Source organism: Dermacentor albipictus, chromosome 2 (assembly GCF_038994185.2).
Source record: "Dermacentor albipictus isolate Rhodes 1998 colony chromosome 2, USDA_Dalb.pri_finalv2, whole genome shotgun sequence".
Lineage (NCBI taxonomy): Eukaryota > Metazoa > Arthropoda > Arachnida > Ixodida > Ixodidae > Dermacentor > Dermacentor albipictus.
Window position 1 is genome coordinate 3,765,442 of NC_091822.1, and position 12,647 is coordinate 3,778,088.

The 12,647-nt window shown below is 46.5% G+C and overlaps 1 protein-coding gene across 1 annotated transcript in view; it reads right to left on the reverse strand.

Moving 5' to 3' along the window:
- Positions 1 to 12,647, reverse strand: part of LOC139055854 (proline dehydrogenase 1, mitochondrial-like) — a 370,252-nt gene that overhangs the window by 83,863 nt on the left and 273,742 nt on the right. The window lies entirely within an intron of this gene.

Genomic DNA, 12,647 nt, shown 5'->3' on the forward strand with positions numbered 1-12,647 from the left:
GGTGCTCACGAGACCAACACTGACTGCACAGCTTGTCTCAACACGGAGCACGTAACACAAACCGGCAAAACTTGCTGTGTGCAGGAAGTGCTTGAGTGTAGTAATAAGTTGTCGTTGCACATTCCCTCTCTGTTACTTTTTCTTCTATACAAACAAATTCACCAACATTCCAACTACTAGGAACAACATTTGTTCGCCATAATGTTGGAAAGATTATTGATGACGTAACCTGGGTAGCCAATCGGATAGCTCACCCTACGTCAGACAGACAACATGCGTCAATAAGGGCAGGGTGGCTGACAACTCAGGGGAGCACCGCCACTACAATTGGTAGCAACAGACATTTTTAAAACCTTATAATAATTTACATGCTTTATGAGGAGCACTTAGATGCGTCACTTAATGATCAGAAGAACCTACCCTAATGACTCAGTACCTTGTACAAAATTATCAAAATTGTTTCAGGGTCCCTTTAAGGCTGACATGCATGCAGTGTTTCTTTTTTTTTGCAAGCAAAATCACACTATGTGCCCCACAAACTGTGCCGCTGCCACTGGGTGCAGTGTCCACATGCAGCCAATGACAGTGCAGCACGATATGTGATTCTGCTATGGCTGCTGCTCACCATAAAAGTAATCTTGATGAAAAAAAAAACATAGTAATAAAAGATCATTAGTTCTGTGTGGAAAAATTATGCAAATGGTTATCCTCAGGCTGCAGCCACGAACAGTCACAGTGTTTTTGCTGCCATGCTAAGCCTAGAACAAGGGCCGAGGCATGCCTTGCATCAGGTTGCTGGATTCGAGTGAACTGCATTCCACTTTGTTTTAAAGTAAGCAAGGTATGGTGGGCACCTACAACATTGCGCAAAATTGTGGCTACACTGCAGTAACCTTTTTATCACCCATCACTATGTCGATGATTTCTGCTTCCGTGGCAGTAGTAAAAGGAGATGCATCGACGTTGGCAAGTGCATATGATGTGAAATAGTCTTTAGTGCTGACATATGGGGCAGAGACTTGGAGACTGACAAAGAAGCTTGAGAAGAAGTTAAGGACCGTGCAAAGAGCGATGGAATGAAGAATGCTAGGCATAACTTTAAGAGACAGAAAGAGAGCGGTTTAAATCAGAGAGCAAAGGGGTATAGACAACATTCCAATCGACATTAAGGGAAAAAAATGGCACTGGGCAGGTCATGTAATGTAGATAACCGTAGGACCATTAGGGTGACAGAATGGGTACCAAGAGAAGGGAAGTGCAGTAGAGGATGGCAGAAGACTAGGTGGTGCGACAAAATTAGGAAATTTGTGGGTGCTAGTTGGAATCAGTTGGCATAGGACAGGGGTAATTGGAGATCGCAGGGAGAGGCCTTCGTCCTGCAGTGGACATAAAATAGGCTGATGATGGTGGTGATGATGATGAGTCTTTAGTGCATTTGTCACCAACATGGTGTACATGCTAGTACAGCTTACTACGGCTGTGGATTTTATACTCTCCCTCTGTGTCATGTAAGGTACTTTATGATGATCACTCACAAAGTTTCATTGATGACTGACTTAGCAGGTGCACAGCTCCAAGATGGTAAATGACGAAGCATTTATATTCACTGTAGCTATGAGCCTATGCTCATAGCCTATGGCTCTATGCTACACTGACTGGTCTTGTGCAAATGTCCCATTTCATGCCAAGTAGAATGCAGTGCCGCTGCACTTTGAACAATCTGGCTTAATATACATGCACTGCAACTGGAACTGCAGAAACCTTCAAGTGATTTCATTGTAACCAGAGTTTCCTGTACATTTATGCACAAAATGTACAGTCATGCTTCGAGTAGGGCATCCCCATTTTATGTTCACCGACATGGACCAGACAGAGAAAGATGCAACAAGGTGCGAATCACCTACTGATGTTAAAAAACATTTAACAAATAAAAAAAAACATCATGCCTGTTAGGATGTAAGTTACTGAAAGAGCCTGTAACATATTGTTACGGGGGGAAGAGAGTTTTAAAATGTATTTACAGGGTACTTACAATGCATCCACTGGCATACAAGGCATACAAGATGGAAGACAGTTTGTGCACCATAAGCAAGTGTCATTGTCTTCTGTATTGTCCTCAGCTTCATCTCTAGAAGTGTTTGGTAACATGACCCTCGGCGGCAAAGGAGCTGTCCCGGTGTTTGCTAGATCGTCCGAGATAGCGATAGCTTGAGGCAGGTTTTGTGGACCATGTCGGTGGAAGGTCAAGAAATGGTGGAATCGAGAGGCGTGATTTCATATGTGACGTTGGAGATTTGGGGCAAGACACGGTACGGGCCATAGTAATGCGACATCAACTTTTCGCAAAGGCCAACTCGCTGTGATGCTGTCCAAAGAAGGAGCATATCACCAGGGTTGAAGTGGGCATCACAGTGGCAGGCATCATAGAAGCATTGTTGCTTTTCCTGCGAAGCAGCAGTAGGGAGCAGACGTGCAATTTAGTGCACCTCTACAGATCTGAAGGTGGCGTCACAGGCGTATTCTGATGACGTGTCAAGAACAGTGGGAAGGAGTGTGTCAAATGGCAGCATGGGATTTCTTCCGCACAAGAAGTAAAATGGAGAAAAACCGACAGAGTCATGTTGGGAAGAATTATAGGAAAATGTTACGAAGGGCAGAGCAGCGTCCCAGTCATGATGGTGGGCCGAAACTGTGGAGATGGGTTTGCGTAAGGCTCACCCTACGAGCGACGGTCAGGAAAGGGCCTGACGCTCCTCCACTCCACAACGCACAAAAGTGCTATGGCAGGGTTCGTCGACTCTCCGACATGGCGCAGAGAAGGCTCCAGAGTCAGATCACCAACAAATGCAGGGTTTATTCACCCAAGATACTGCACAGTGCAACAGTCACAGCATTTACTGGCAAAGGCTCACTGCAAGACCGATCGAGTATGCGCACCCGCTGCGCTAGGGCTGACCGGTAAGTGGTCCACCAAGCGTGAGAACGAGAAGTCACGGGAGCAAAGGTCTCATGTAGCGAACTCGTTGTGGACCTGTGAGCATGTGCCACGGCAATGAAGCACACAGCGCAAGAGAGCTTGGGTGAAGAGGGCACCCAGGGGCCGCCACTTGGCAGGCCAATCAGGGCGCATCCCAGTGATACTTACTCACGCAGCGATTCGAGCCAGGGAGAGAGAAGTATGGTTCACGCTGAAAATGAGCTCCAGTGCACTAGCCGCATCCGCCATGTTGCTGTTACAGCGGCGATTCCCGGAGATCAAGCTAAGCACAATGAGAGAGCTGGCGGACAAGGTCAGGGAGGCACAAAACATACATAGCAAGCATGTCGTTAATGGTTCCAGTAAGATGCATTCGAAATCCCAAAGGTAACGCCGGAAGAAGTAAAGAAAGCCTTGGGAGATATGCAAAGGGGGAAGGCAGCTGAGGAGGATCAGGTAACAGCAGATTTGTTGAAGGATGGTGGACAGATTGTTCTAGAGAAACTGGCCACCCTGTATACGCAATGCCTCATGACCTCGAGCGTACCGGAATCTTGGAAGAACGCTAACATATTCCTAATCCATAAGAAAGGGGACGCCAAAGACTTGAAAAATTATAGACCGATCAGCTTACTGTCCGTTGCTTACAAACTATTTACTAAGGTAATCGCAAATAGAATCAGGAGCACCTTAGACTTCTGTCAAGCAAAGGACCAGGCAGGATTCCGTAAAGGCTACTCAACAATAGATCATATTCACACTATCAATCAGGTGATAGAGAAATGTGCGGAATATAACCAACCCTTATATATAGCTTTCATTGATTACGAGAAAGCGTTTGATTCTGTCGAAACCTCAGCAGTCATGGAGGCATTACGGAATCAGGGTGTAGACGAGCCGTATCGAAAAATACTGAAAGGTATCTATAGCGGCTCCACAGCCACCGTAGTCCTCCATAAAGCAAGCAACAAAATCCCAATAAAGAAAGGCGTCAGGCAGGGGGATACGATATCTCCAATGCTATTCACAGCGTGTTTACAGGAGGTATTCAGAGACCTGGATTGGGAAGAATTGGGGATAAAAGTTAATGGAGAATACCTTAGTAACTTGCGATTCGCTGATGATATTGCCTTGCTTAGTAACTCAGGGGACCAATTACAATGCATGCTCACTGACCTGGAGAGGCAAACCAGAAGAGTGGGTCTAAAAATTAATCTGCAGAAAACTAAAGTAATGCTTAACAGTCTCGGAAGGGAACAGCAATTTACAATAGGCAGCGAGGCACTGGAAGTCGTAAGGGAATACATCTACTTAGGGCAGGTAGTGACGGCGGATCCGGATCATGAGACGGAAATAATCAGAAGAATAAGAATGGGCTGGGGTGCATTTGGCAGGCATTCTGAGATCATGAACAGCAGGTTGCCATTATCCCTCAAGAGAAAAGTATATAATAGCTGTGTCTTACCAGTACTCACCTACGGGGCAGAAACCTGGAGGCTTACGAAAAGGGTTCTACTCAAATTGAGGACGACGCAACGAGCTATGGAAAGAAGAATGATAGGCGTAACGTTAAGGGATAAGAAAAGAGCAGATTGGGTGAGGGAACAAACGCGAGTTAATGACATCTTAGTTGAAATCAAGAAAAAGAAATGGGCATGGGCAGGACATGTAATGAGGCGGGAAGATAACCGATGGTCATTAAGGGTTACGGACTGGATCCCAAGGGAAGGGAAGCGTAGCAGGGGGCGGCAGAAAGTTAGGTGGGCGGATGAGATTAAGAAGTTTGCAGGCACGGCATGGCCACAATTAGTACATGACTGGGGTTGTTGGAGAAGTATGGGAGAGGCCTTTGCCCTGCAGTGGGCGTAACCAGGCTGATGATGATGATGATGATGAAGACGCTCCGGGAGGCCATTGGTCTGAGGGTGGTACGCTGTTGTCGGCTTGTGCTTTGTAGCATAGGTGTGCAAGAAGTCCTGGACAATCTTTCATATCGAATAGCGGCCCTGGCCTGTGAGGAGCTGTCTAGGAGAGCTGTGCTGTAGTACAACACCTTCGAGGAGCAAGTCTGCGACGTCAGTTGCACAGTTGGTTGGGACAGCCCAGTGATTGCGTACCAGGTTGTGTAGTCAGTAGCGACTGCTATCCACAAAGGGCCAAGATTGTCAAGACCAACCCTCAAAATGGCTCCGATGGTACGTGAAGCGGTTGAAGGTGGCCAGCTGGGAATACTGCTGTTTTTTTGTGCTGCTGGCATTGCTCATAGGAAGGAACATAATGGCAGACGGAACGGTAAATGCTGGGTCGAAAGAAACGATGCCGTACACGGTCATACGTCCAAGAGACTCCGAGGTGACCCGCGATAGGAACATCATGTAGCTGTGCAAGGACAGTTTGATGCATACATGTGGGGATAACCAAGAGCAGTTCAGGACACTCAGGGTGCATGTTGTAGCGATACGAGATACCATCCTGCAGCACAAACATACGTAGAGAAAGGGAAGGTGTCTCAGAAGTCAGCTGGAGAATGAGGTCTCGCAAGTAGGGGTCACGACGTTGCTCATCTCTGATGTTCTGAAGCACAGTAAGCGACAGCATGCAGGTAGACTCGCAGCAGTTGGGAATCTCTGGTGGGGCTACTAGATGGCACAAAACAATCAATCAGCACCTTCATGCAACCAGCCGCTCTTATGCACAACTGTGTTGTGCACAACTCTCGGAGTCATAGAGCCCACCGAATGAGATGTCCAGTAGGATCCTTTAGGAAGGAAACCCAGCATAAGACATGGTGGTTGTTGATAACTGTTACCAGCCAAACAAGTAGGAACGAAACTTACCTAAACGAGGGCAAGGCACTCGCGTTCAGTAATGGAGTACAGTGCAGTCCCCTTATAACAATATCAAGAAGAACCAATACTCTGATCATTATAACCGATCATCGCTATATCTGGACTGCCCTAAAGAAAGAAAAAAAAAAGCTGCCAAACATACCTTCGTAGCTCTGAAACCAAATTTGCCACTTACGATAAGAAATTGACATTGTAGAAAGAAGGCTGTGAAAAATGAAATGTTTATTTATACCTCTAAACAGTCTGTCAAGCGTTAGGCGCACTGAAATAGTCAGAAGTCTGCACTTGCTTTCACGGAAGTTTCAAGTTCACAACTATGGTGTGCATCGCATCCAGTGGCTGCGTGAACACTGGCAGCTACAACTTGGCCTACATGAAATCAATGAGCAACTCTATTGATGACAGTGCACTTTGTGTGAGCATTGGGGTTAGTGTCAAGGACGGGCCACTGCCAATCTCGTCGCCTCTATTGCACAACTCTGCCATCTGTCGCGACAATGATCACGCCGCCGGAGATTCTTCACAGAATGAGACAGCGCTATGTGAACTCAGAAACTCCTCCCTCGAAACACCACCTATGTTATCGCCAGTAGTGACTTGCTCCCAGAGTTCAGTAATGTAAGCGGCTGCCACCATGTTGGTTTCACACATGGGGGTTTTGCCCTGGTGCGCAAAACCCGCTGTCTCCATTCATCGGCATGGTCACTGGTTCTAGCCTTCATGATTGTGGTGCTCACGGTTTTCAGAATCTCCGATCTCATCGACTGCGCATGCTGATACTTTGAGTCTTGTAAAATTTGCAGCTTTGTCTCAAGCTACAAAGTTTGCGCTTTGTTGAGGCACCTACCACTGCTTCCGCGGCGCATTTCCGCGCTCGTTGAGGAAGAGAAGGAGATTGTAGACAGGGAGCGCAGGTGCGGTTCACTTCTCGCTTCCCCCCCTCCTCTCTCTGAACGCTCACCGGCGACACGGACGCGAAGCAGCTGGCGCCATCTTGTGGCACGCTGCACCAACTTGTGATGCTCTCTGTGGCTTTCGCAATCAGCACACTGGTGGGACACGTGTATGGTAATGGTGGCAGATACGAAATCGCGTAGGCAAGCTTTTCGCCCCGTCTCGGTTAAGAGGAACTTAGCAAAGCAAATTTCACGATTATTCTGCATGGAAAATGCTGCCCAAAAGGCAGAATTTCAATCGTAATATCCGATATGCTATATGCTAATAACATATCGTTATATATGTTTTTTTTTTCTTGTTGCCCTAACGCATAAGTTGATACCATGAAATCAACTCATCATTATAACCAATATATTGTTACATGTGGTATCATTATATAGGTAGACTGCACTGTAATTGTGCTCTGCTTGGGACAGAAGATGGCTAGCATACACAATAACACAGTCTCAACCTTGCTGGTGCTGAGTCAAAACTGCACCACTTCTATGACCACTGGCATCAGTTCGAACTTAACATTGGAGCAGTCATGCCAAAATGGGCGAGAACTGATGGTGAAGTGAGCGGCACAGTATAATCACAGCGAACGCAGCAGCTTGTTTAGGACCCTGGACAAAAGCTGCATCTTTCTTGAGAAGATCTGTGAGAGGAAGTGCAACGTTAGCGAAATTGCGTACGAACCAATGGAAGTATGAGCAGAGGCTCACAAAGCTTTGAACGTCATTGCCACAAGTCGGCACAGGAAAATCCTTGACGTTGCGAACTTTCACGGTATCGGCGCAGATGCCGAGAGAATCGGTGAGGTTTCCGAGCACACTAAGTTGTCAGTGGCCAAAGTGACATTTTGATGAATTGAGCCGAAGCATAGCCTTGCAGAAAACAGAAAGAATTGTTGAAAGACACTCAAGGTGTGTGGCAAAAGTTGGTGAAATGACAATTACATCATCGAGGTAGCACAGGTACAATGACCACTTAAAAGTGTGAAGGAGAGCGTCCATCATACATTCAAATATAGCCAGAGCATTACATAACTCAAACAGCATCACTTTAAGCTGATAGAGGCCATCAGGTGTAACAAAGGTGGCCTTTTCACAGTCCATGTCGTCAACTGCAATCTGCCAGTACCCAGAGCAAAGGTTTATTGAAGAAAACTAGTTTGCACCATGTAAACAATCGAGGGTATCATCTATTCCCGGGAGCAGATAGACATCTTCTTTTTGTTACTTTGTTGAGACGGCAATAGTCGACCCATAAGCGACAGCTGTTATCCTTCCTTCTCACGAGGACGACCAAGTAAGCCCAAGGGCTACAAGAAGGCTCATTGATATCTTGGGCAAGCATCTTGTCGACTTCCTTCTGTGTTACTTGGCACTCAGCAGGGGAGACACGTTAGGGCTGTCGGTGAATCAGGCTATGCATATCTGATGTTTCACAATGGATATTTGACCCAGTGGCCAGTCATCAAGATCGAAAATGTCCTGGTACGAGGCAAGAAGGCAATGAAGTGCGTCCACATAGTGGGCAGGAAGGTCAAGAGTGATCATTGTGAAACGTTCTAACACTCAAGTTGTAGGGCCCGAACCAGCAGAGGTAGGCGACCCAGTGTCACCATTTAAGGAAGAAATATGGTAGCCGGAAGCTGGGGCGGGGCCATGGTTGCAGGAGATATGCCCTGAGGTAGCACTTGAGGACAGGGGCTGAAATTCACCACAAAAAGACAGGTGGCATTGTCTTTTATGCAGACGACCATGTGGGGAAATGTGACATTCTGTGACAGAAGGACGGTGGCTTTGGGTGACATGACGTAATCGCCGTTGGTGAGAGGTGGATCAGGTGAAGTGGCAATACAGGTTACGGCTTTGTAAGGTAGGTGAACATAACCGGTGGAACATAGTCGACTCGGCATAGAATTAGGAGGGTCAACGGCAAGGCGTGTTGGACAACACCCGCAATGCCGTCAATAACAACCGTATGTGCCGACAGAAAATCAGCACTTAAAGTGATTTTGTGTGAGCACTGCTCAAGGACAAAAGAAAACAGAACTATGGTGCACAGCTACAGTGACACGGGCGGCACACATCCCAGAGACAGGTGGAGTTCCACCATCGGCAATGCGGATGACAGCGAGTGGGGCAGAAGTTAGAACTTTCTTTAGCTGCTTACGGAGGTTCGAGTTCATAACCGATATGTGTGCTCCTGTGTCAATCAGTCCTGCTAGAGGTACACCGTCCATGTCCACGTTGATGAGGTTGTGATGGCCAGGCAGTGTCAGCAGAGGAATTTCAGGTCGTGCCGTCATGGCAGGCTCACCTCTTAGAGCTATGGCCATTAGCTTTCCGAGGAGCGGTGGGAGTAAGAAGGAGACGGAGAGCAACGAGGCAGCGGTGAGCCGGAAAGACGTGGGCGTGGTGAAGGGGAGCTGTTTGGTTGCATGGGCAGAAATGTTGGAGCGACATCTTCTTCGATATGTGTCGGCGGGCGAGGACTACGAGACGGACACCGGGTATTTCAATAGATCGGCCAAGGCTGAGAGTTCCAAGAACTGCACCATAGGCAAGAAATATGTCCAACACTTCCCCAGCAGAAACAGATAGGCCTGTCATCAGAAGTGTGCCATTCATCCGGGTTTCGATAACGAGGACGAGCGTACAAACTTCGTGGTAGATCAGGTATGTTGGGTGAGCGGTAGTCGGGTCTGTTGATTGGGCAAAGTGACTGGAGTTCAACTTTGACCAGTTATTGCCATACAATAGTCTGAATGAGGAATATTGTTGCGTGGAAATCATCTGGGGCATGGACCTGGGGAGGAACTGGAGAGGCAGCTTCAATCTCCCATTGGACGATGTACACAATACTTTCGGATGCAGCTGGCACGGGTGGGAGACAGAGGTTCTCGCAGGTAGATGTGACAGCCATGTTAGGAAGGCGAGAAAAGTAGTGGGCAATGCGACAGCTTTTGGCTTTTTTGAAGAGGCGGCATTTAGCAATGATGCCTTGCGCTGTGAAAGAGTCCAGTGAACTGTCGTTAAAATGAACTCAGTTAAGCCAAATTCTCACATGTGACGAACAACATGGGAACGTTTGTTTGGTTTTCCATAAACTCAATGCAAAAAGAATCCACTTAAGATGAACCACCTCAGATGTGCTCTCCGGTTAATACGAACATTAGGAGTGACCGCCACCGCTACCAATCCTAGAGGCTAGGGTGCCTCGATGCACCACGCCCGAGGGCGCGTGCATCCAGGCACCCTACTGGAGGCAAACACAAGAGGAGGAAACAAAAAGAGACAGTGACGTTTCCCTTCGTGAACGTGGGTGACATGCAAGCATGTGGGTGCTACAGTACATAGGAAGCTATCAGTCCTCGGTGCACCTAGACTGTCCGCATTGCAGATTGTATTCAAGATAGGGCTTGCGTGGCCGCACCATACATCACAGCCACTGGAGTAGAATGCCACCTTGTAAATATTCGCTTACTAACTAAATTCACAAGCATGGTGTTAGCATGCACAGGCAAACATGAACACATCACACTCGATGACTGCAGACGCTCGCTGTCAAAATGCTGGAATGAGGAATCGCGGCAATAGCAGCAAGCGAAGTGACCTTCGCACTGTCTATCGCTTCAATGCAAACTGAGCAGCGAGAACACAGTGCATGCAAAGCTACAAGCCATTGGCCCACCTAGACTGAGCCCCCAAAGCAGATTGTGTTCAAGATAAAGCTCCTGCGACTGCACGCGGCCGAAGTACAACGCCCCCCCTCTTTTCTATTCTTGGTGCCATGCACACGACAGAAGACGGTGTGCTTGCCCCCCTCCTTTCCACCATTGTGGACGTGAGATTGAACCGCCATTGTCGGCTCATCATAACACACTTAACACTCGCACAGGCAGCGTATAGCACGCAAGGACGATGTTATCATGAGACAAACCTGGCATGTCCGTATTGCAAACAAAACCTGTGACCACTGCCAGAGAACATCAACCCAGCACGTATTCGCCTACCTATCTCCTCCACGACACTTCGCCTCGTTTCTCCCTCTCCACTTCGCTCAATGTCACCTAGAGTTTCTTCTAGGTTGCAGTGCTTTGCCAAGCGCTCAGTGTGCTCCTGCATACTTTCACTAGCTCGGAGCCTGCATTGATGACCTCTGAGGAAGCAGATGCCTGCTTTAACTCTCTAGTGAGCTTTTTTTTCAGCAGCACAAAGGCACAGAAGAATTTTTAAAGTCGTTAGGTGAGATGACATTGTTTGTAGTTGCTTGTTGATTTGCACAGAACATCCATCATGGACTGGATGAACCTGAGCAAGAGTAGCACTTGAAAACAGTTTTTTATTAAGTTCAGCTAAATATGTGCAATTTATGCCATCTTTAACCCATTTTAAGTCTACTTCATTTACCACTGTAAAGTAAGATAATTGGATGCACCTGGTCACGTTGCCAATTATTCTTCTGATAAGATTAACCAATTTTCATGGTCCCTTTGAGTTTGTCTTAAAGGGAGTCTACTGTGCTTGAAGACGAGGAGCATAAATGCATTGTCCACAATCCCTTTGCAGATATGTGCGACCTTTTCCACTTACGGCATCTTCTCGTCAACCTTGTAACAAAGCGCAACCACCACACGTTCACCAAAATGTTACAGGGAGAAGAGAGGTTTAAAAATATATTTACAGGGTATTTACAACGCTTCCACTGGCATACAACATGGATAACAATCCACGCGCCATCAGTGAGCATCGTCGTCTTCTGTACTGTCCTCAGCTTCATCTCTGGCCGTGCTTGGTAACAATATTTAGGGAGCCTTACAAGGACATGTTATAAGAATTCTTAGCAAATGTAGACATCTGTTAAGACTGCAATTATGTAGTAAAAGAAATTCAAACCCTAGAGAATGTTTCTTCTTTACTCAATTACAGCCAAGTGCAGTCTGAAACTTGCAATAAGTATGCAAACTGTACTCAGTGTTGGATAAATAAGAGTTCTAGGAATACCGTATTTACTCAATTCTAATGTGCCCTCATTTGTAATGCCCACCCGTTTTCCTTGACCAAAAGAAAGGAAAATAACTGCCCTCAATTGTAACGCACACCCATTTGCCATGATCTAAAAAAAGAAAAGTCCTTTACAGTGCCATGATTAAAAATTTGACAACTTTCTTAAACATTTTGGGGGGTTTGGAGCATACTTGTGTAATAGTGTGCTTTGCTTTTGATCTGTGTTGAATAGGCCACTATTTTCTACACGTTCGAAAAGCAAACGTTTGGTTTCGTCCTACCCGATTGTCGTGGCTGTGCCATTGGCACAGCCACGAATGGTGCGAATGGCATATGCAAATCAATTTTGATAAATCTGTTTGCATGACAGTTACGAATAAGAAAACTCCGTTGATGTTTTCGTACGCTGTAAATAATAATGTCATTAAGCATTCCACAAAGCTGAAATATCTTGGCGTAACTATCACTAGTAACCTCTACTGGAATGAACACGTCGAAAACATATGTGGATCAGCCCAGCGCAAGCTTGGTTTGTTACAGCGTAAATTGAGAGATGCTGCACCAGATATTAAACTTAAGGCATACACTACCATTGTTAGACCAAATTTAGAGTATGCTTGTATAATTTGGGACCCTCATCAACAATACATAACAGATAAATTAGAGCGCATTCAGCGAATGGCGGTTAGGTTCATTTTTTCTGATTACGACAAAACTCACTCAGTAACCTCCATGCTCGCCAGGGCTGGTCTCACTACGTTGGCTGTACGCAGGAAAATCGCGCGCCTTAAGTTTTTATATCAACTCTATCACAATAAGCTGAACCTGAATTCCAGTTTGTATTTGAAGCCTCCTGGAAGGGTTTCC